The sequence below is a fragment of the Pinus tabuliformis genome, chromosome 1_2 (assembly GCF_031772625.1).
Source record: "Pinus tabuliformis cultivar Carrire ecotype Pingquan chromosome 1_2, CPIR1, whole genome shotgun sequence".
Lineage (NCBI taxonomy): Eukaryota > Viridiplantae > Streptophyta > Pinopsida > Pinales > Pinaceae > Pinus > Pinus tabuliformis.
In genome coordinates, this window is record NC_142298.1 from 438,836,375 (window position 1) to 438,860,536 (window position 24,162).

General features: G+C 44.6%; 1 protein-coding gene across 1 annotated transcript in view; it reads left to right on the forward strand.

Annotated features, from left to right (window-relative positions):
• Nucleotides 1–24,162, forward strand: part of LOC149206235 (endo-1,4-beta-xylanase 2-like) — a 269,320-nt gene that overhangs the window by 132,773 nt on the left and 112,385 nt on the right. The window lies entirely within an intron of this gene.

Below are 24,162 nucleotides of genomic sequence, written 5' to 3' on the forward strand. Positions count from 1 at the left end.
CTGGAGCCCACCATTCTTTTTGGCGCCATTGTCGGGGAAGCGTCAGAGTATTTGTGATTGCTACTTTTCTTCTATTTTCTACTACAACCTTCTGCTAAGTAGTTTATTTCATTTCCATTCTGCAATTTCATTCCTGCAAAAGTAGATTAGACATTTCCTGCTTTCATAGATTAGCATTTCAATTCTGCAAGCATAGATTAGCATTTCAATTCCGCAATTTCAATTCTGCAAGCGTAGACTAGCATTTCATTCCTGCAATTTCATTTCAACAAAATAGATTAGTCCTTTCCTGCTTTCATTTCAATTCCGCATTTTCATTTCAGCAAGATAGATTTTAGCTAGTTGCAATTCAATCTCTTTCAGTTTTGCAGGTACAAGCAGAAAAAAAAAAACACAAAAGCAAACAAAATATTCCATTTTCATGCCTCGTAGGAACAGAGACAATACCGGAAAATTCCTACCCAACACCCCCACCACATCACTGAGTCACCCTTCTCTCTTCTTTGGTGGCAGTGATCCAGAAGAACCTATAGGTGAACCTCCTGAGATATACGAAGATCCTATAACAGAAGAAGAGCAAGAAAACATTCCTTTTGAGACCATGGCTGAAAACATAAACAGTAGAGAAGATGAGGAGAGAATAGAAGGTGCCTTTCCCATCCGAGAGACCAACGAGGACATGAAGATGAAAAAAATAAGTCCCTCAGCCTTACCTCATTTCCATGGATTGACCACTGAAGACCCTGATACCTTCCTGTTTGAGTTTGTTGTCCTTTGTTGAACTTATGACTATGCAGAAGACGAGAAAAAGTTGAAACTCTTTCCCTCTACCCTCAAGGATGCAGCACTACGCTGGTTCATGGGGCTACCTGGAAACAGTATCACAACTTGGGCTCAGATGCAGCAAGCCTTTAACAACAAATATCGGGACTACTGTAGGTCAAAGGAAACAAAGGGAGAGATCTTTCGGATGACCATGGGAAGTGATGAGTCTTTAGAAGACTACGAGGAAAGGTTCCAACTTAGCTATAAACGGGCCAGGTGCATGCTTGACCCTGAATCTCTGAAGCTGGTTCTGCTCCGAGGAGTCCCCGAAGACCTTCTAGATACCCTCCATCTGCTAGCTGGAGGAGACATCTACCAACTACCTTATGAGGACATAAAGACTGTGTTTAGAAACCACTCTAGGGCAGCCCGGAAATGAGGTAGGGGGAATTCACTCTCAGCTAGTACCACCTTCTCTAAGCATGAGTTTGCTAATCAGATGGAAGACCTCAAAAGTGAGATGTGACAAACCATTGCCATGCAGCTAGATACTTTCCGAATCCAATAGAAGAAAGAGGAAGCTGAGAGGGCCTTGGCCATTTTTTGTCCCAGATGTATCAGGAAGCATTCTAAGAACGAGTGTCCATTGCACTCAGTGGAGGTATGTTTCGTTTGTGAGGAAGACCACCCCACGAACCAGTGCTCAACCTTACCTGGACTTAAAGCCATGTACCAAGGGGCTGAAGTGGCCACAGAGCCACTCTACTTCCTTAACCAAAGGAGGCCGCATGGGTCCAGACCTTACCAGCAGGGGATGCAAGGAACATCCCAAACTTATTACAACCCCAACGAATCCGCTCACATGCCTGCTTGGGGGGGCCCTGCTCATCATTCCTGGTCCACACCTCCTCCTTGGTCTTATCCATCTCAGTACCATACTCAACCTGCTGCTCATTCGTTTCACTCTCATATCCAGCCACAACCTCAGTGGAATGCCCCTCAACTGGGGTGGAGGCCCCAATACAACTCTCCTCCCGCTATTTTGCCTCCACCTCCTACTCAACCACAACCATTACCTCCTGCTCCTCCAAGACAACCCCAGATGCCTGCTCAACCGAACCCAAACCCCAACAATAGACAGGCCCAACAGGTATACACTGGAGAGACAACATGCCCTACCTATGCTGTGGAGATTCAGGAGATCAACCTACGATCTGGAAAGGTCCTTCCAGATCGCCAGCCTCCTCCCCCGGAGGAAGAGGAAGAGAAATAGGAAAGTGAACCCAAATCCATTCCACCCTTTCCTAAGAGACTAACAGTAGCCATGCAACCAAACCTAGAGGAGACTGAACTTTTGGGAGAACTTAAACAGTTGTGTGTGAAAATCCCACTTCTCCAAGCCATAAAAGATGTACCAATCTACAACAAATTGATCAAGGAGAAGTGTTTCAGGCACCCAGGCAGGCACAAGAGAGATGCCCCGACTATCAATGTCATAGGACAACTGTCCGATCTGATGTTGGGACAAGTAATCTGTCCAAAATATTTGGACCCTGGGAGTCCTGTAGTTGATGTCCACATCAATGGCACCATAATCCCCCACACCTTGATTGATCTAGGGGCTGCCATTAATGTGATGACCAGGGACACCATGCTTAAACTTAACCTTCAGGGTTCCTTAAGAAAGACCTCGACAGTACTGCAATTGGCAGACCGCTCCATCGTGACTCCTGAAGGGATTGTGGAGGATGTCCTGGTCTCTGTTGATTCTTGGGAGTACCCTGCGGACTTCTTGGTCCTTCAACCAAAGGCAAAACTCACTAAATACCCCCTCATTTTGCGAAGGCCTTGGTTAGCTACTGCAGATGCTTACATCAGTTGTCGAGCTGGAAGCATGACCATCAAGAATGGGCCTATGTCCAAACAGCTAGTCCTATACCCTCCTGCCCAACCTCTATTAGAACATGACTTACCACTCTGGTTGGAGGAGGGAGATGAGGGTGAAGTCTACTCTGCACCATTGTGCACAGTAGAAGCCACCAGGGGAGGTCCTCTGACCGAGGATGACTTGATCGAGAATTTGATTCAAAATCCACCTCCTAGTGCACTGTCGTTAGAGGAGTTAGTGGAAGGTACCCAAGCCAGCGCTTTAGTGGACCTCTGTGTGGCCGATCCGACCTCACCCAGAGTTAAAAATGTGGAATTTGGCCCTGAAAGAACCTTAAAGATCAGCTCATCCCTATCTTCCTCTCAGGAGAAGGAGCTCTGTAGCTTATTGAGCCACCATTTGGATGCCTTTGCTTGGAGCTATAAGGAGATGAAAGGAGTCCACCCTTCGGTCTGTACCCATCACATTTACATTAAAGAGGATTGTAAACCAGTCAGGTAGCCTCAGAGGAGAATGAATCCAGCCCTTAAGGACATCGTTAAAGAAGAATTGCAAAAGTTGTTGGATGCAGGATTCATCTACCCCATCTCGGACAGCGAATGGGTTTCTCCTCTGGTGCTTGTACCCAAGAAAAATGGGAAGTGGAGAATCTGTGTAGATTATCGAGAACTTAACAAAGCCACCAAGAAGGACCATTTCCCTTTGTCGTTCATAGATCAAGTGCTAGATGGGCTGGCAGGGAAGAAGTTCTTTTCTTTCCTAGATGTGTTCAGCGGGTATAATCAAATCCAGATCAGCCCGGAAGACCAAGATAAGACCACCTTCAGTTGCCCTTGGGGAACCTTTGCCTACCAGGTCCTTCCCTTTGGGCTATGCAACGCTCCTGCCACTTTCCAGAGAGCAGTATTGAGCATATTTGCTGAGCTGGTTCACAATTCGGTGGAAATCTATATGGATGACTTTACTCCTTATGGGTCTAACTTCCAAGAAGCATTGTCTAACCTGGGAAAAGTTTTAACCAAGTGTATTGAGATGAACCTGTCCCTCAGTCCTGAAAAATGTGAATTCCTGATGACTGAAGGGACCGTGTTAGGTCATACCATTTCTCAGCAAGGATTACAGGTGGATCCTAACAAAATTGCTATCATCCAAAAGGTTCCACCTCCTCAAAAGGTGAGAGATGTTCGGAGTTTTCTAGGCTTAGCAAGATATTATAGAAGATTCATTAAAGATTTCAGTAAGCTAGCCTCGCCATTGTTTGGCCTCTTAGGGAAAGATGTTGAGTTTAAATGGACTAACGACTATCAAGGGGCTCTGGATGAGTTGAAAGATAAGCTGGTGTCCGCCCCGATCTTGAGAGGTCCAAACTGGGCCCTACCTTTCCACATCCACACCGATGCCTCGAACAGAGCCATAGGGGCAGCCTTAGGACAAGTTGAGGAGAAACTACCATATGCCATATACTTTGTCAGCAAAAACCTGTCCAAGGCAGAGATGAACTATACTGTAACCGAAAAAGAGTTCCTGGTTGTAGTCCACTCCCTAAACAAGTTCAGACACTACATCACTAGCTATCAAACATTTGTACACACTGATCATGCTGTGATTAGATATTTAATGAATAAGCCTGATGTAAATGCTCGTATCATTAGATGGTTACTCTTGTTGCAGCAATTTGATTTGACCATTGTGGACAAGCCAGGTAAGGAAAATGTTGTTGTTGACTTTCTGTCTAGATTGGATTTGCCTGCAGGTGAAGAAGGGACAGTGGATGACCAGATGCCAGACGAACACCTGTTTGCTATTTCAGTACTCTCTCCATGGTTTGCTGATATAGCAAATTACTTGGTCTCAGCACAGTTCCCTCCACACCTATCCTCAAGAGAGGAGCAAAATTGTGAGGAAAAGTGCCCCATTCACTTGGATCGAGGGCAACCTGTTTAAACTTGGCCCAGATCAGATCTTGAGGCATTGTGTTAGGGAGGAGGAAGTTTTCGACATCCTCCTGACCTGTCACGATGGGCCCTGTGGAGGTCACTTTGCAGCGAAAAGGACTGCCTTCAAAATTCTACAGGCAGGCTACTATTGGCCCACTCTTCATCAAGATGTCAGAAGATACATCAGCCAATGTGACCGATGTCAAAGGATGGGGAAACCGACTCCAAGGGATGAAATGCCCCTCCAACCTCAAGTGACCTTCGAGCCATTTGAGAAGTGGGGCATGGATTTTGTGGGTCCTATCAACCCTCCTTCAAAGCAAAGGTCTTACATCATTGTGTGCACAGACTACTTGACAAAGTGGGCAGAAACCAAGGCAATCAAGGTAGCGACAGAAGGAAAAGTGGCTGAGTTTTTAAGGGAAAATATCTTCTACAAATTTGGCTACCCAAGAGAGCTGGTCACCGATCAAGGAAGTCAGTTCACCTCTAACCTGATTGAAGACCTGCTCGCTCATCACAAGATCAAGCACAAAACTTCCACCCCTTATCATCCGCAAGCTAATGGGCAGGTGGAAGTTACTAATAGATCGTTGGAAGAGATTTTGACTAAAGTGGTGAGCAGCAGCAGGAAGGATTGGGTAGATCGCTTGGTTGAGGCCACCTGGGCCTACAACACCACTTGGAAAACTACAACAGGTTTCACACCTTATGAGCTGGTCTACGGGAAGAAGGCTCTGCTATCCATAGAATTCGAGTACAACACATTGAGGATGGCAGCTCAGCTGGACCTAGATCTCAGCCATGCACAACGGGAAAGATTACTGCAGCTGAATGGATTAGATGAACAGAGAATGCAGGCCCTCCTCCACTCAGAAGTAGTTCAACTCCAGAGGAAGATATGGCATGATCGGCACCTTAATGAAAAGCAATTCCAGCCAGGAGATTGGGCACTGCTGTATGACTCAAGATACAAGGATTTCAAAGGGAAACTGAGGACAAGGTGGTTAGGACCATATACAGTGGAGAAATGCAACGACAATGGTTCAGTCCTTATCAGGACCATTGATGAAGAAGCCATCCCCATGCTTGTCAATGGGCATCGATTGAAAATCTACAGGAAACCCCTTTCGAGGCAAGAGTTCATTGAAACTTTGGACAAATCAGTGCTGGTAGTGGAGCAGGGCCCTGTCTCTACTCCACCCACACCTTGAGCATCAAAAAAAGAAGAAGAGAAAAACAGAGAAATGAAATAAAAAGATCCCTGGGTGAAAACTTCTTAGAGGCGCCCAGGGCAGACAGTGAGGGTGAAAACCTCATGGAGGCGCCCCAGCTGTCTCTCAAAAAAAAAAAATAGAAAAGAAAAGCAGGCCTAATCTCTGTGGAATAATTGCAGGTTGCAGGGAATATATTGCAGGTTAGGAAGGTCGTGCAAAACAAGGACAGGGGTCCACACCAGGCTACAGGACACCCTCACAGACACTTCCTCCATGACCACTCGCCTCTCCTAGGATTTGATCATATTCGGGGGCAGATTTCACCTTCTACAGGAAGTTCTGCCTATTCTACAGGCAGTTTATGTCTTCTACAGGAAACATCTTGTAGAACCTTCGGGCAAGCCAAAATTGATCTTGGAGGGGAATCTGAAGGTTGGAATCTGTTTGTTAGGCCTGCAGCCACCCCTGTTTCCACCCATCACCATATGGCACCATGTTCCATCTCTTTACAGCTCCGTCACCCACTTGGTTATGTGTTCCTGCACAGTCATCCAAGAAACCCTGTTTTCCTCAGATTGACAGCAAGAATTTTTTTTGTGACAAGTCAAGTAACAAAGTCTCGCTCACCCTACCTGTCCAAACTCCATCTAGACTCTTCATCAATGAATCCCTCGTCCGCAATATAGCCCTGCTTGTTTAGCCTGCATCCCAGGAGGAGAAGCAGCTACAGGACATCCTACAGGAATCCTGTAGCAGCTGATCCCTCTGGAAGACATACTCTGGAGGCAGGGACAGCCAAGATCAACAAAGGGAACATGCAAAAGGCTCCTCTTGGACGTGAAAACATCCTCGGCAGCCGAAACCCAACAGAACCTGTGCATGCAACGTTGATAACCGAAGGATCGGGTTCCAAAACCCGTGCATACAGCATCAACAAATGAAGGAATGGGTTCTAACACCCGTGCATGAGGCAGCAGCAAGCGAAGCAGTGGTTCCAAGACCCGAAGTCTGCATAACGTGTCCACGGCCACGCAGGTAAGTGTCTAACCTCATTCGTCAATTGCATAAACTATATTTCGAAAACTGCATGACTGTGAAAATGGTTCGGATTGAACGGGATCGGTGGCCAGTCAACTGGCCACCCTCAGCCAGTTACATAGCTTCGTGGGATCCGAACAAGCTCAGTTACGTTCAAATTTTCCGCCGAGATGTGCAGCCGACACATGTGGAGTGTCCAGTCGGGGAAAATCATCGGGACTGGCAGTGGTGGCGGCGGTTAATGGCAGAGGGGAGGTGATGGCGGTCAGAGACATGCAGAAAAATGATGGTCGTGACGTTGGATCAACGGTTCGGTCTGGCCACCTCATTCCCTCGCCATGAATTGCGCCACAGTTAAAAGATACTCGGCTGAAGACTCTCACCACCCGTTGTTCATTTGCACTTGCAACGTCCTCGGCCGAAGTACGCGTTCTCTGCGTCCAAAATCTGTTAACCCGTCGTCCTCCACCGAGTTTTTCGGCCTGTTCAAAAAAATCTCCCGCGTACCGGGCTCGTTCAGAGGCGCAGTGACATCCTACAGAAGCCGGCAAGAGTTCTACAGGAAGCAGCTCTACAGGAAGTCCGGCACAGCTTTCCGGAGCAGAGAAGCCTGGACTTTTCTTCGTCGAATTTGGAGTTCCGAGAGAGGTAGGCTCGAAAACACTCTTCCATGCATGGTATGTTTCGAAAAGGTGGTGAATTGAACTGTCTCAAATTGGGGAGTCCGAGAAAAATCAGCCTGTGAGTTGGAAATAGCAGTTTGCCTGTGTGTTGCACGATATTTCTTAGTCATTTTTGCGTCAAATTCTCCTCCACAGTTCCTGTTAAAAAAGAAAATTCTCCTGTAGGAAAGATACGCAACTGTGAGGGCTAGCCTGTGTATGAAGAATTTGAATTTGCATGTTTGTATGTATGCTGGGAATAAAACATTGAGCTCTGTACTCTGTCTGTGGAAACCCAATTTCTTCCTTCATAAACGGACAACCGAGTTCTGGGCAGCAACAGCCTTAAAGCCAGGGAATTGGTGCTAATTGATAGTGAAATCCCTTCTCAAAGTTCAGGGGAGAAATCCATAAACAACATTTCCTTTTTCTGATCAGAGCATAAAACAGGGCACTCTCACCATGCCAGGAGGGTTTATCAGGAAAGAACCTTCGGATCCCAGCAAGCTGCGTGAGCATCCAGAGGTGGTAGACCTCTTCACCCGTGCCAATTGGATGTCCTTTTGTGACAAAATTCAGGGTCATGACGATGAGATAACGAAGGAATTCTTAATGTCCCTAAAACCTGAATCAAAGACACAGGCCACAGTGAATTTTAGGGGTTTGACCTTAGAAGTTACCCCTGAGCTCATCAGTCGTGTTACTGGTCTCCCATTAGGGCTCCCTTGGAGCAAAGAAGAAAGGTCATTGGGCCAGGCAGCCAAGAAAGCATTCTTCCTGCCTGAGGAACATCCTGTAGAAGACAAAAACGGGGTCTGGAGAACCAGCTTACCTCCTCTTTGGAGCGAAGTCAGTTTCCAAATCATGAAATACATTACCTGTGAAGGGAGGTTCAGCATTGTCTACGGCTATCATTTTAGGTTGCTGAATGAACTAAGACATGGAATGGATTTACCCTCGGAAGAGAAGTTGAACATTCCCTATTTTCTTCTGCAGTCATTAAGTGAATGTGGCACAAAATTGAAGGGACACTGGATCAGTTAGCCCATCATGGGCTCATCAAACTTTTAGTGGAAGATGCCCTCCACACCTACAATATCCCCCTCTCTTGGGAAATTTTCCAAAACATGACCAGAGATGACGATATTAGAATTCTGGCCGAGGAGCTCACCTCATCCAGCAGTGAAGAAGGGAACACACTGAAGCAGGAGAGAAAACCAGTGGTAAAGAAACACAGGACAAACAAGCATAAGCAGGACAAAAAGAGAAAGAGGGAAAGGGCCAAATCGCTGAGCCTAAAACAGAGCAAGGAACCCCAGCACAAACACCGTGGGAAAAGAGACTGCAGAGGAGAGCAGAGAAGGCAGAAACATCCCAAGTAAAGGCTGGCACAACCACAACAGTCACACCAAAACAAAAGGCAAAGACAGATCCTGAAATGGCCGCAATACAAGCAGAAACAGTTGACACAGAGGTTTCTACATGAATCATGGAAACAGAACAGCAAAGAGGGAAATCACCGGAAATATTGGCAAGAGAGGCAATAGTTGTGCTAGCCGCCTTAAAAACACCTCCAAAACAAAAAGGGAAGCGAAAGAGGAAAACCTCCATGTACTTTAGAGCAAGAAGGAGCACACGGATCAAAGTAGGTAGACCCCAGTCGCAGTCACATGAGCCAATTATCATTGAGCACACCACCCCTAAACCAAAGGAAGGGTCTCCTTCAAAGATTTCCATCACCTATGAGCGAGGAAGCCCAAAAACTTCCACCTGGAGAGAAAGACTGGAGACAATGGACTCAAAGATAGTTCTACAGGAAGCTGAGAAAGCTCTACAGGAAACTCGGGCTAAGCTAAAAGAGACCGAGAAATTGGAGGAAAAGGCGGCCAAACAACCACAGGAAGAAGAAAGGACAGAGGAAATATTGGAACCAAGCCCTCAGCCCAGTTTGGGCACATACTATAACTTGTTAGAAGCTGGGAAAATAATTCCCCAGAAATTTGCGGTGCCACTATTCTTTGCACTAGAGGAGGAAAGAATTAGGACTCATACTTGGATGAGGATTGCCAAGTCCAAGGGTGTGGCAGACATAGGCCCCCTAGAAGAACAACTCAGGGAGTCAAGGAAAGAATTGGCCATGGTGAAGCATGTGGAAAGCATTCAGAGGGCCAAACTACAGGAAGAGAACGAGCTGCTGAAACAACAGCTACAGCTACAGGGAATCCGTAAGGAAGACAGGCCCTCCATTCTAGGAGAACAACAACAACGGGAAAAGCCTCCAATAGACAAAGAAACCTTGGATGAACAACAAAGAAAGGATGGGCTGCAGGCTGAGATCGAGGCACTAACAAAACAGCTACAGGAGAAGGAGTTACAGGCAGCATAAGAGATACAGTGTCTAAGGCAACAGGTACATGAGAAGGAAGCCCAACTAGCCTGCATGGCCAGCTGGGAAATAGAGGCCGTACAGTGTAGGTAGCCTGCCAAGTCATACGCTTTGTACCTTAAAGATCAATGGTTGCAGTTCCAGATTAACACCTTGGCCCAAAGGGGCACTACTCCATTTCAAAACTATCATCAATTTATGGCTTTATGTGACAGTAGCTCATCAGAGGACAAGGCTAAATTATCAGAGTTTTATTTGCACAACTTGGCCCTTCCAAATATGAATTCGTGGGATCCCAACACTGTGGTAGGAGATGTGCAACTTATGGCCATGGCCTCTTGGTTGAATCACGAGGAAAAAAGGGCAGCAGAGGTCCGAGATATTATGAACAGGGAACTCAGTGAACCACTAATGATCAGAGCAGAGCCGGAGGATCCCTCAGCATTGATAAGCGCCCACCAGCACTTGGCCAACAACCCTCAGGAGTTACCAGATTACATTGAACGACAAGCTCAAGCTATTGCCCACTTTGAGGACATGGAGAGACTGTTGGGGGATAACTGCCTTCATGCTTGCACAAGGAGGTGGAATACACTGCCCCACAGTTTGAAGATAAGAGAATACCACTCTCCAACCAGGATGAGGGAGGCCTTGGCAAGGGTACCCCTCTATAAACAGTGAATGCAAAATCTACAGGCCAATTGGATCGGCCTAAAGTTCAGTCCTCCCTTGCTTTTGGGATTGTTGGAAGGAGTTAAGGAAGAAGAGGAAAACAGGCAGTGGGAGGGAGTGGAAAGAAAAGCAGGATTTCATGACCGGGAAGAAGACATCACCTCGGAGGCCTGGGACGTGAGAGAGGCAGTCAAAGATATCAAAGATGATGAGCTAGATTAGTTTCTCAGAGGATGAGCAACCCATTTAGCAGGGGAGTGATGATGAGCCCCAAAAATGGGTAACTTATTGGGCTCATTTTGCCTATTGTTCTTCATCAATCCACCATTTTTCATAGTTTATGCATGTTTTTTGAGTATATTTATGTTAGTTGAACGAATGAGAATAGTCACTTGTCCAAGAAGGCTAACACGTGGTTATTGCAGATTTTTGGACAAATTTTGGACCAAGGCCAAGCATTTCTGAGCCAAATGACAGCCAAGCATGAAGGAACAAGGGTGAGGATTCGTAGGAAGGGTGTCTCTTGCACTAAATGGCCCCTTCCTCGAATTCTCCACCCTCATCTCGGAGTTTAGCAAGCCACCGAAAAGGATTCCCAAGGGCAGCCGAGCAGTTTTGTGTAAAGTGACTGATCACTGGCAGTTCGAGCAGCCGAGCCCCTCGAGTTAAGGAGGGTTGTTGGAGACCCTCATAGTGCATAAATAGGAAGGCTTCCAGCCTTCGTAGGTTACTTTTTGAACAATTGTATTCTGCACTATAGTGTTGCTAGTCTCTCAGCTCATTTTGTAGCTTTTGCTGTACAACTTTCTTTGTGACATGGTTATTTTTGAATAATGGAAAGCAGTTTCATTTGGCATCAGTTCTGAGCTTTTTCTTAGGAGCCTGTAGCTCTTGGGGTTGGGCCCAACCCAAGTGCCAAGGCCTCCTTCGTGTACTGTTATATGTTTTTAATGTCTTTGCAAAATAATTTCTGTTAAGTAGATTACAATCTTGCTTGGTTACCTAGGTCATTGTTGATGATTAAAAAGGCTTTTCATGTTCAGATTGATTTGATAGGTTAATAACAGAGAAGATCTTCAGAAAAAGGCCATCAAGCACCCCTGATCTCACCTCTCCCTCTGTGGGACCATGAGCTGAGACCAAGGTGTCCTTGCTGCCACCAAAAACATCGTCTTTGCTTCATCATGCAATTGTTAGTGTTAAATTCTCATTTGCAGAAGTTGATACCAGTTGTGGTTACATGTTCAGGTTCATGATTGCATAGTTTGCATAGCTATTTCACATGATTTCGTTGCAATAGACTTCTGTTCATTTTCTTTGCTGATATTCAGGTCTGATTAGGTTAAAGTAGCTAGGTCTTTGGTTTTCCGAGTCTTTGTTTGAATAGTTTGGAAAATAACATGTAGAGCACCTGTGATACCTCTTTGCCTACCCCTACTCCATCAATACCGCCTGCTCCGTGTTAAGATTAGGTATGTTCTATGCCAGAGCAATTTATTTAAATTTTCACAGTTAGCAATCACATCAGCATTACGATAAACTGCAGATAGAACATAAATATAAAACGTAGAAGAAAAGCCAATGCAAGAGGACACAAGATATGGCGCGAGCCAGGGACAAACCCCACAATGTGTGGGGAAACCCTTTGATCAAATCTTCTTTTATCTTCAAAGTTCAGCAGAGAAGGAGAGAGAGAGAGAGAGTACATTTACAACAGAAGTCAATACTTTGACTTATCTAGATCTAGCATAGATCATTTCGTATGATGAGATCAGTTGAAGACATTTTGCTTCAACTGATTCTCAAGGTGACTCCTTCACCTATCGTCGTGCTGCATCTCGTCCATTTGCTGCACCTTACTATGTAGCACCATGATGCTGCCCATGATTATCATGCTGCTCATGCTGCCCATGATCTCATCATGCTTCATGCTACCCACGCTGCCCATGATCTTGATCTCATTTATCATGATGTTGTCCATTGCATCATTTATCACAGTTGCACCATTAAAATCAACACACACATATATACGTCACCTTTTATGTCTGCGCATATATATCTTCATCATGTATCAGCGTAGATGGCATCACATTGACTGTGTGTAGAAGTCTCCTTTTGCAGCGTATTAACATAGGTTTATGTACAGCGTATAGGGTTTCACCATAGCGTATCAGGTTTCCTTGAATAGTGTTTCACCATGAACGACATATCAGATATTACCATGACTGCGTATTAACTGTGTGTTACCATCAACGGCATATCAGATATTTCCAGGACTACGTATGAGCTTGAATGACATCTTAGATACTGCCCTGACTGCGTATTGAGATGTGTGTAGAGTAAAGGGCTGAACTGCGTGTTACCATCAATAACATATCAGATATTTCCAGGATTGTGTATGAGCTGCATGTGATCCATGTATATATTGCCTTGCTGCTTTGTATGCCTGCGTATATATAAATCTGTTGTTGCTGCCTGCGGTTCCCTTATCCTTGACAGCGGTTTCATTAACCTTACTGCGGCTCCATTCACCTCAGGACTGTGACTGCAGCTACTATGCATTGATGGTGGCTACACTTCAGGACAGCGGGACAACTTGACTGCGTCCTTTTATTCTGTTGAGTGGGATCGTCTTCCGTAGCGGCCAGCACATGCCTTGAGCATCCCATGACTACAGAATTCTGCTAATGAAAAGGCCGTCAATTGGAAATCATCCCGGGTTACAGGTGAACCCTTTCCGAAACCCGATTACCGGACATGATAGAATTTCACAAAGTGCAAATCTAATGATATATGGCAACGGCACACCGAAAGCATTAAACTTTAATAGAAATTATCAGTGTTCTTCGACCTTCCGTCAAACCCTCAAACAGTCCTTCGAAACCGCGATGGGAGGAAATCAGTAAGACTTTTCCCGAAATTCATAGGCATTGCGTGAATTACAGAGGTGGCCGTCCGCCCAACAGAGATCTCCCATAAATGGCACGCTTTCTGAGATTAAATTCGACCACAATGAAACCCTCAAACCCTACCGACCGAACTCGACGATCAAACCCTCGTTTCGCCTACGATGTATAATGTGAACAATATATAACATGAACAGCGTATAGATATATAACATTATGTCTTGCGTTTTCTTCATAATTGCGCTTTATGTCCTCTGTTTACTTATATCCCTGCGCCTTTATTCGAAGATGACTGCATTCTCCATTAGGGCATCGTAGATATTAGGGCACTCCTTTTAGATCTCTTTCTCCATCAAACCCAAAACAGGATGAAGAGAGATTCCGAAAGTGAGTGTGTAGAATGACTTAAAGTCTTCTTCTATTTATACTAAAATGAGGGTGATGAATAGACACGTCGGTTGGGCTTCTAGAGCCTACATAAGAGCTGGTCGGCTTGATAATAATTACATAAACAAAATAAATTCATATCTCCATAAATACTTATCGGAATCGGATGATCTTTGGATCAATCCTACACCTCTCGACGAGAGGGATCCAACAAAAATATCAGCTGCCATAAATAAGCCGACCCACATGGAGTTTGGCCCTAGTTGCCAATTTGACACTCCGTCCTCCAACTTTGATTCTTGCCTCGCATTTGCCACGTTCCCTCACTTTGACCTAATTTCCATATTTTTGTGCAACATTGCTCTACCCCTCCTTGAACAAATCCAGCCATCCTTATCACTCACCCGCTTCGTTCGCCAAGTCCTAGACCTCCTCACACCCTTACCTCACCTCCATACCCACTTCACCTTTTTTGCACCATCAGCCCTTCAAAACTCCCTTTCGGAACATCCTGTAGAAACATCCTGTAGAAGCCACAGAACATCCTGTAGAACCCCTGCAGACTTCCTGTAGAAGCTCACGAAAGCGGTTTCTTGAGATCCGAGCACTGTGAAACTCTCTGGAAGGGTGCCAGGGACCCCTTAGGCCCTCTTCTAACCTTCCCAACCTCCTGCAAGCGCCTACTCCATTTCCTTTCGCCAATCAACCTCTGCACAGTCAACAACAGTTAAAGCACATGCAAAATAATTCTGACAAATTACTCAAAAATGCAAAAAGATGTTTTCTTCATATTTCTCTTCAGAAGTAGCTTAGTCACATGCATTTTACCTTTTTAGAAGTCAATGGCATCCATTTCTGTAGCTTTCATCCTTTTACTTGCACCAGTAGGGTTAGTCGGTATAACTAGGGTTTGTTAGGGTTTGCGTTCCTTTCTAGCTTTCAACTTCTTTCTGCAAGTAGATTAGCCTCTGGTTGAGTTAGTTTTCGTCCATCACAGTTAAAAGCTTCTTCTAAGAGCTCATAGAAGTTGGCTTAAGCTCTTAGCGGACTTGTGCCAACTGATCAAGTGACAGCCTACGGCAAGAGCTAGTACTTGTGCATATAGCACCGTCGCTTCCAAGTTTGTTATGAACTATCGGGTTGATAAAATTAAAGAAGGGAGTACCAGGAGTTGCAGCATTATTGCTGCAATACTGGAGCCCACCAAAGATCTGGTCCCTGTAGTAGATGATTTCATCGACCACCCTGTACCTGTCATCCACCACTTGCCCATCCAAAACCTCACATGCAAATCTGTCCTTGGAGTACTCTACTAAGAGTCGAGCCCTCTAGTCTACGTCCAAGCTCATAAGAGACAACGTAGCTGGCCTACGTGAAAGGGCATTTTCTACCACGTTGTTCTTACCCTTGAAATACTCAATATCAAAGTCATATGCTTGGATCTTGCTGATCCACTTCTGCTACCTCTCCTATAGCTGCTTCTGCTCCAAAAAGAACTTGAGGCTATTGTGATCAGTCCTCACCCTGAACCTGTTACCCACCAAATACTGCTGGTACATAGCCAATGCATGCATGATGGCCGACATCTCCTTGTCGTATATAGAATACAACCTCTCGTGCGGAAGGAGCTTCCGGCTCTCAAATGCTATAGGGTGACCTCCCTGCATCAACACTGCGTCGATCCCCTCTCCCAACGCATCACACTCCAAAACAAATGGCTACATAAAATCTGGCAACGCAAGCACTGGGTAGCTGCTCATAACCTCCTTGAGCCTATCAAAGGCTCGCTGCGCTGTATCTGACCAACTAAATGCCCCCTTCCTTGTCAAATCTGTCAGGGGTGCAGCAAGCTGTGAGAAACCCTTGACGAATTTCCGGTAGTAAGTACAAATGCCAATGAATTCTCGAAGTTTCGTCACGTTTCTCAGCTCCGGCCAATCTCTGATGGCCCTGATCTTCTCCTCGTGGACCCTCACTCCATCCACTCCTATGATGTGTCCCAAGTATAAAATCTCCGTCAACTCGAACTCACATTTGGAGAGCTTGGCATAGAACTGTTGCTCCTCCAAGATGCGCAATACTGTCTCAATGTGCTGGAGATGCTCCTCCCAAGTCCTACTGTAGATGAGTATATCATCAAAGAATACCAACACAAACTTCCTCAAGTGACTGCGGAAGATGTGATTCATGCAAGACTGGAATGTAGCTGGGGCGTTGGTTAGCCCGAAGGGCATCACCAAAAACTCAAAGTGCCCATAGTGACACCTGAAGGCGGTCTTGGGAATGTCCTGTTCCCTCACGCGAATCTGATGGTACCCAGATCTCAAATCAATCTTTGAGAAGAACCGGGCTCCTCTCAACTCATCCATCAACTCATCGATCCTGGGTATGGAGTGCCTGTTCTTCAGGGTCTTCTTGTTCAGGGCCCTGTAGGCAATGCACATCCTCAATTTGCCGTCCTTCTTCTTCACCAACACCACGGAAGAAGCAAAAGGACTCGTGCTCGACCGAATGTGCCCAAGAGCTAGCAACTCTTGAATGGCCCGCTCAATCTCATCCCGATAGGCCTTGGGATGCCTATAGGGGGTAGTAATCACTGCCTGTATGCCCTGCTCAAGCTCAATGGTGTGCTCAAACCCCTGGTCCGATGGCTGTCCTAGCGGAATCTCCCCAAATACTATGGCATACCGGTCAAAGGATGGACTATATCTCTGGGTGTACTATCTACCCTATAGTCCCTGCCTCCGATGCACGCAGCTCCACTGCCCACTCTGTGTCTCTCTTCCGGAAGACTACTTCCATCCGATGAGCTGAAACAGTCTGAGGCGGGTATGTGTGCTGTCCCCGTATCTTCTCATGCCTCCCTGTCTTCTCATCATCCCACTCCATCTCTAGGGCCTTCCAATATGTAGTGACCTTCTCTGGAGTGATGAACCACTAAACACCCAGTACTATGTTGGTGTCCAGAATATTAACCACGAAGAAGTGGTCAGTCAGTGTGTAGGTGCCCATCGTCACTGATAACTATGGAACATAATGAGCACACACCATGGTCTGATCTCCTGGGACCAAAACTAAAAATCCATCAAAGCTCTTTGTCGGTATACCTCTCCTCTCAACCATTTGTGCATCGATGAAGTTGTGGGTGGCCCCACTGTCAACCAAAACTGATACTCGTTGGCCACGTACTGTCCCCCTTACGCGCAGTGTCAAATACTTGGGAACTCCTCGCAATGCTGCAAGGGCTCCTCCGGTAGGTGCAAAAGCTGCACCACCTGCTGCTGGTGGTGGAGGCGGCAAGGGACCCTGCATGGCATGACTATCTCCTGCCTCCACATCATCCTCCTCATCTTCTTCCCCGCTGCTCTTGGAGAAGACCTCAATAAAATGTGCTTTGCCAGCGGCACATCTATGTCCTGGTGCCCACGGCTCCTAACAGGTGAAGCACAACCGCTTCTTCTTCAACTCCCTCTTGGCATCATCATCAATCTGTACTTGTCCTGGATTCCTCTTCGGAAGCGGAATCCTCACATCCTTCCCCTTAGGCTGAAAAGCCTGTCGCTGGGGGTAAGGTGTCTGGGTCTTGGGTAAGGCATCCTGTAAGTCCCAGGTCCTGCTAATAGCACCCTGGAGTGTGGCTGGTCTAGTGGACCTGACTAGGCCCCGAAGTGGCTCTGCTAACCCCTCAACATACATGTAGATCTTCTGTGCCGTGGATAGATCTGGCACCATCACTGAAATCCTCAAGAAGTCTGCAATGTAAGTCTCTGAGCTCCCTATCTGCTTGAGCCTTGTCAGCTCAATGAAGTGCTATTCCGGATCCCTCCGGTCAAACCTCTCCATCAATCTCCTGGTAAACTTGGCATATGTCGTCACTGTGGAATGTCCGAGTGTAACCATCCCATGGAACCACCAATCCTGGGCCTCACCATCCAAATGTAATGTCGCCACCTTGATGGCCTCTGCCTCCGACATCTGGTTAAGCTGGAAATAGATGTCCAGCTTCTCCACCCAAGACCTTGCCGAACTGTTTGATGAACCATCAAATGTAGGCAAGTGGAATCTACTAGCTGTGTGGTGGGTGTCTCCATCGTGATAATGTCGGTGTCCTCTGTGATGGTCACGGGGTCTACTATCCCGCTGGAGCTGAACAAAGTCTCTGAATGAGAGAGCGTCCCTGAACTCCTGCCCATAGGCCTAGTACTCTGCAAAATAATCGCCCATGTGACCAGGCTCTGCCTCCTGCTGTGCTCGGCCCCCGTGTCTGCTCCTAGGAAAGTGGGCAGGGTAGAGCGTGTAGGGGCATGTGAGGCCACTTGCTGAGTAGTATCACGCTGCTCTGGCAAATGGTGGGATGCACCCGATCCCTCACCAACCTGGAAAACTCGTGGGCTCTCACGCTGTCTAGCCTCTACTGCCGTGAATCTCTGCCCCATCACCTCAATCTGCCTCGACAGATCCTGTACTGATTTGAGGAGCATGTCCGCAAATCTCTTCCCGTCATCATCTGCCATCGGATCCTCCTGCTCTGCGTCCACCACAGGCTCCTTCTGTTCTGCGTCCACCACTGGAACACAGTCTCCCTCTCCGTAAGTGTTCTCCAACCTACGCCCAGTGTCTCTGTATCTCCTACCTCTGTAACAAATGTAGGGCTTTTCCCCCGGTGTCATAGATTGCTAGCTCCACAGGCTGAGCCAGATCTATGCTCTGATACCACTGTAATATCCCTTATCAGGAATATTCCTCAAACACAAGAAAACTCCAACCAGAGATGGACTGGGAGGGCATTTACCAGATATGTTGCCTCTGAAAGAGGATGAGATCTGGAGGCTACCTGGCCCTTTCCAGACTCTGTCTAAGAGTATAGGAGAAAACACACAAGTGGTATAGTAGTCGAGAAGCTCAAAGAGATAAAAATAGCAATGGTGCAACATATAACAACATAACCATAAGTAGATACTCAAGAAATGTAGAGAGAAATGCTAAGCCATTTTATTATACTGAGTAATAGAATGAGTATAGGATGTGATCAGAAAGATGGCACCTCGACTTGCACAAGGCAAGTGAAGAAATACACTCAGAATAGCAAAGGAATGGCCTCTCTTTGAACTGCGTCCAAGCTGCTGGAGAACTGTCGTGCTGCTGCTGCTGCTGGAAATCAAGTGAGGATTTGGGGTTGTTCCCCTCCTCAGAAAATGCTGAAACTATGGAATCAAACTCTACTCAAGAAACCCAGAAAGCTTTTCTGAAATGGCTGACCCCCGAAAATCGCCCCCTTGAGGACCTGTTGTCGCGCAGATTGGCACGACAACGCTCGGACCGGGGGCTGTCACTCTGATCCCCGATCCCTCCGTTTAAGCCTGTCTCCCGCGGCTAAGGGGGGTAGACCCTGCGAGATAATGAAGACCAACTGCCAAACAGTTGGGTGGGAGACACGATACACGAGATGATAAGCACTAGATGAATTTAGAGATTTAATAGACCAGTGCCTTAAGAGATTGTGGTTAAAACGATTACTTGTTAAATGATATAAAAATATGGACCATGAACAGCAATCATCTATCATCAGCTGAATCACAATGCTCTTAGAATGACCAGCAATTTAGAATTTTTCAGAAGATAAATGCTTAAAACCACCATGAGAATCATGAATTATTAACCAGACATCATATTCGTATCTCGACTTGAAAAATTTAGACCTCAGCATGAAAGATGATATTTCCCGAAATAACTGGGTCTGACGAAGAAAATTTTCCAAAATTTTTTTATACTTTTCGATTTTTATTTTTATTTTTATTTTTTATTTTTTATTTTTTATTTAAAAAATGAAATTTAAAAATTAATCTAAAACTAAAAAAACAAAACTAAGGCTAAAATCTTTTTTTTTTTTTTTTTTAAATAAAAATTAAAACTCTAAAAATTTAAAATTCAAAATCTATTCTAAAACTAAATTAAACTAAAACTAAACTAAACCAAAATTAAATAAAATAAGCTTTTTTTTTTTTTTTTAAATAAAAAAATTAAAATGAAACTTAAATTAAATTCTAAATTAGAAAACTTTAAACTAAATTCTAAATTAGAAAACTTTAAACTAAAGTACAAAACTAAATCAAAAAATAAAATCTAAAAAACCTAAGTTAAACATTTAATGAGATCCAAAGATATAAAACTTCAAACAACAAATAACCTACGATTAACCTATGCTAAAACAAAATTTAAAAAATTTAAATCCTAAAATTAAAATACATACATATAACCAAAGAACCAAATGACATTTGAATTTTTTTTATTTTTTTATAAAGCTAAAACAAAGAAAATTAAAAGCGTGAATCAAAGAAAATAAAAGGATCGAATCTCTAAATTAAAGCTATGACTATAGCCTATGACCAAAAAAAAGACTACGAGGGCTTCAGCGTGAGATTACCTATGCACACGAATGGTCATTGCAGAGAGATAAAACGATTTACAAAGAGACCTGAGACTGAAATCGACTTACCTGCAAACTGCAAAACGATTATCTCTTGGCCACAGGAAAACCCAGCAAATGAAGAAATTTTACAGTCGACGGCAGACTAATGCATGACTCGATTTGGTGCACAGATGCACAGTCGACGGCGGAAAGTGAAATCGATTGAAGCTTACCTGGCATTCACTGCTAGAGAAACCAATTACGCCCTGCTACCTGCGTTCACTGCGTGATACAATATGCTCGATGGCGGAAAATAACTGGATCGAAAATACGCAGCGGATTCAGGAAATCATGTGGCCAGATGATGCAGTCATTGAGGATCGGCTTTTATCTGGTGTTGAGGAAATCCGGCGTGTCTGAAACTTCTTGCAAATATCCCGTCCTCCGTGCATGTATTTTTTAAAGTTTTGTGAATGTATTTTTTCGTCTGCGATGACCATTCGTGTGCATAGGTAATCTCTGAGTTTCGTGTTTCGACTTGAAAATTTCAGATCTCAGCATGAAAGATATATCGCGAAAGCAACTGAAACTGGCAAAATGATTTTCCACAAAATTTTTAGTTTTAGATTAATTTTTTAAATTTATTTAAAAAAATATATATATATATAAAAATGTTTTGTTAGATTTTTTTAATCTTAATTTAATTTTTTTGTTTAGTTTTAAAATTTTAAACTTTTTAGATTTATTTTTAATTTCCATAACATTGAAAAATAAAAATTAAAAAAGGATTTAAAAATTTTTGAAAAAAATAAAAATTTTGTGGAAAATCATTTTGCCAGTTTCAGTTGCTTTCGCGATATATCTTTCATGCTGAGATCTGAAATTTTCAAGTCGAAACACGAAACCCAATGTCTGGTTAATAATTCATGATGCTCATGGTGGTTTAAGGCATTTATCTCTTCAAAGCTTTTAGTTGCCGGATATTGTTTTGGTCACATGATTTAGCTGATGATAGATGGTTGCTGTTCATGGTCCATGTTTCTTTATCATTTAAAAAGTAATCATTTAAAAATTGACTCCACAAGGCACTGGTCTATTAAATCTTTAAATCCATCTAGTGCTTATCACATCGTGTATCGTGTCTCCCACCCAACTGTTTGGCAGTTGGTCTTCATCATCTCGCAGGGTCTACCCCCCTTAGCCGCGGGAGACAGGCTTAAACGGAGGGATCGGGGATCAGAGTGACAGCCCCCGGTCCGAGCGTTGTCGTGCCAATCTGCGCGACAACAGGACCCACGCAATCCCTCAAGGCTCTGCTCTACCACTGAAATAAGCCCACCACAACTCTACCTAAAACTCAGCCACAATCCTCCAATATGCAAGGGTTGATCCCCTGCTCAACCTCCCAGCACAAATCCTCCTGCAAAACCTCAATCCAAAACTCTTGCCAAAAAGAACTGCGTCATCCCTTTCAAGATTGCTCAGTCATCTAAGATGCTCAACCCTCCTGCCAAAATGCTGATGAAATTACTGCAAAAATACTGATGGAAATACCTTGCCCGAGCAGGCACTCGAAGTCCCCCGGGGCTAAGGGTGAGATCTTTGAACGGAGACACTCAATGCACAAAACAGTGTTGCAGACTAGCTAAACAGCGAGCGTGCTCTAAGTCGAAGTGACTAGCTCAAATGCGCATAATCCAATGCCAAAATGAGGAGGCTCCTCTCTCCTTTATAGCGTTGGCCTCTCTCAATCCCAAGACTCACCTCCTTCAACGTAGCTTTCCTCTTGCCACGTGTTTCTCACCATCTACACAGTCACTCCAAGTGTCTACGTGGGCCCCTCCTCTACGTGGTTCTTTGGCCCCCCTTGGCTCACCTTTTAAGTTACAACGTTGTGCTACTAGGGAGTGTCTTTATTCATGAAGTGAGTATGTGCCCCTCTCCTCACCTTTTTTATTTATAAATAGCTATAGAAGGCAAAATTGAGCAAAATCAAATATTCCAATTAGCCATGGCTAATTAGGAATATTACAATTTTTTATAGCTTGGGAGTGGCCGGGGAGCGATCGCTCGCAAACGCTCCCGGGCTATAAAAAATGCTCACGGCCGGTGAAAAAAATTCACGCACATGAAAAAAAAATCGTGCTGGAAAATAAAAAAAGGTCGCCGGTTTTGGGGGAGGGAAGGGAGGAAAGAGAGAGAGGGAGGGAATATAAATAAACCCTCCCTCCAATCAATTTCATTATTTTAGAAGAGAGTGAGAGTGAGAACAAGAGGAGAGTAAGAGAGGGTGAGGAGCAAGGGAGAGTGAGGGGCAAGAGAGAGCAAGTGAGAGTGAGAGAAAGGAGCAAGGTGCAAGGAGAGAGCTAGTGCCAAGGAGCAAGGAGCAAGAGAAAGCAAGGAGGGGAGACTAGAGGCCAAAGAGGTAGGCTCTATTCTAGCAATTTTTTTTTAATGTTCATTACTAAATAAATAAAATTATAAATAATTTTTTTCTCCCATTCCCATTTCCATTTTTTTGCAGATTCAAACATCACGGTTATATTTCTTGGCATTTTCTTCTTCTTGGTTCCTTTTTTGGTTATTATGGTGTTGGAGAGTAGAAAAAAGAGGGTTGAAAATGAAGAAGGGGGTCACAGTGGATTTGATGAAAACCCCGGTGAGGAGCTGGAGGAGAGTGAACATGAGTCAGCGCAAAAAACTAAACAAGACCAAACTCCATTGTGGAAATATGTTAATAGGCCTGAAGCAGGGAAAGGGGGTGGAACCACTAAATTTCATTGCCCCCATTGCAACAATAATTACACAGGTTCATACACCCATGCCAGAAAGCACCTCTGTGGGAAAAGGCCATGGGATGGAGATAAAAAAATAGGAATCAAAACTTGTTCAGGTGTGTCAGCAGCAGATAGAGCCAAATACATAAGGAAGAGGAGGAAGCCCAATACAAATCTAAAAAATCAAAGGGTTTCTTTGAACCAACCTCACAATCACATGCGCAAAGAACTCCTTCAGCATCCTCCCAAGGCAGTGGATATGGAGGCACAAGGTCACCAGGTTTAAGGCATAGAAGCATATCAGGTTTCCTTGATGAAAGGTGTAGGAATGATGTGGATTCAAAATTTTACAGGTTTCTCTATGCATGTGGGATACCATTCAATGTTCTTCGCTCACCTTGATGGCATGAAATGGTTTTTGCCATAAATGATACCCCTAAAGGATACAAGAGCCCTGGGTATGACAAGGCAAGAAATGTTGGACTTGATCATGAAAAAGCAAAAATATCACATTCTTTGAATAGAATGACAAGTTCTTGGACTAACCATGGGGTGTCCATTGTATCTGATGGATGGACAAATGTAAAAGGCAAGCCATTGGTAAATGTTCTTGCTATGTCTGTTAGTGGTGCTATCTTTCTTTCAGCATATGATTACTCAGACAAGTTCAAGACCAGCATCAACATTGCAGAACCATTACTTGAAACAATTGAGCGTATTGGGCCATACAATGTCATCCAAGTCATCACTGATAATGCTCCTAATTGTAAGGCAGTGGGAGCAATTATTGAGGATAAATACCCCAACATATTTTGGTCTGGGTGTTTGGTTCACACAATGAACCTTTTGATGCATGATATTGTTAAGAACAAAAATGAACAATACAAATGGATTGGTGATTTGTACAAGAGAGGCAAACAAATGATAAAATTTATTACAAATCATAGCAATACCCATGGCCTTTTCCACAGTCACTCAAGATTGGAGTTGTTGAAGATTGCGAGGACTAGATTTGGTAGCTATTACCTCACCTTCAGGCACCTTTTGAAGGTAAGAGAGTCATTGGCTAGCATGGTATCAAGTCCACACTGGCAGGTATTAAAGGAAAGGGCTACAAA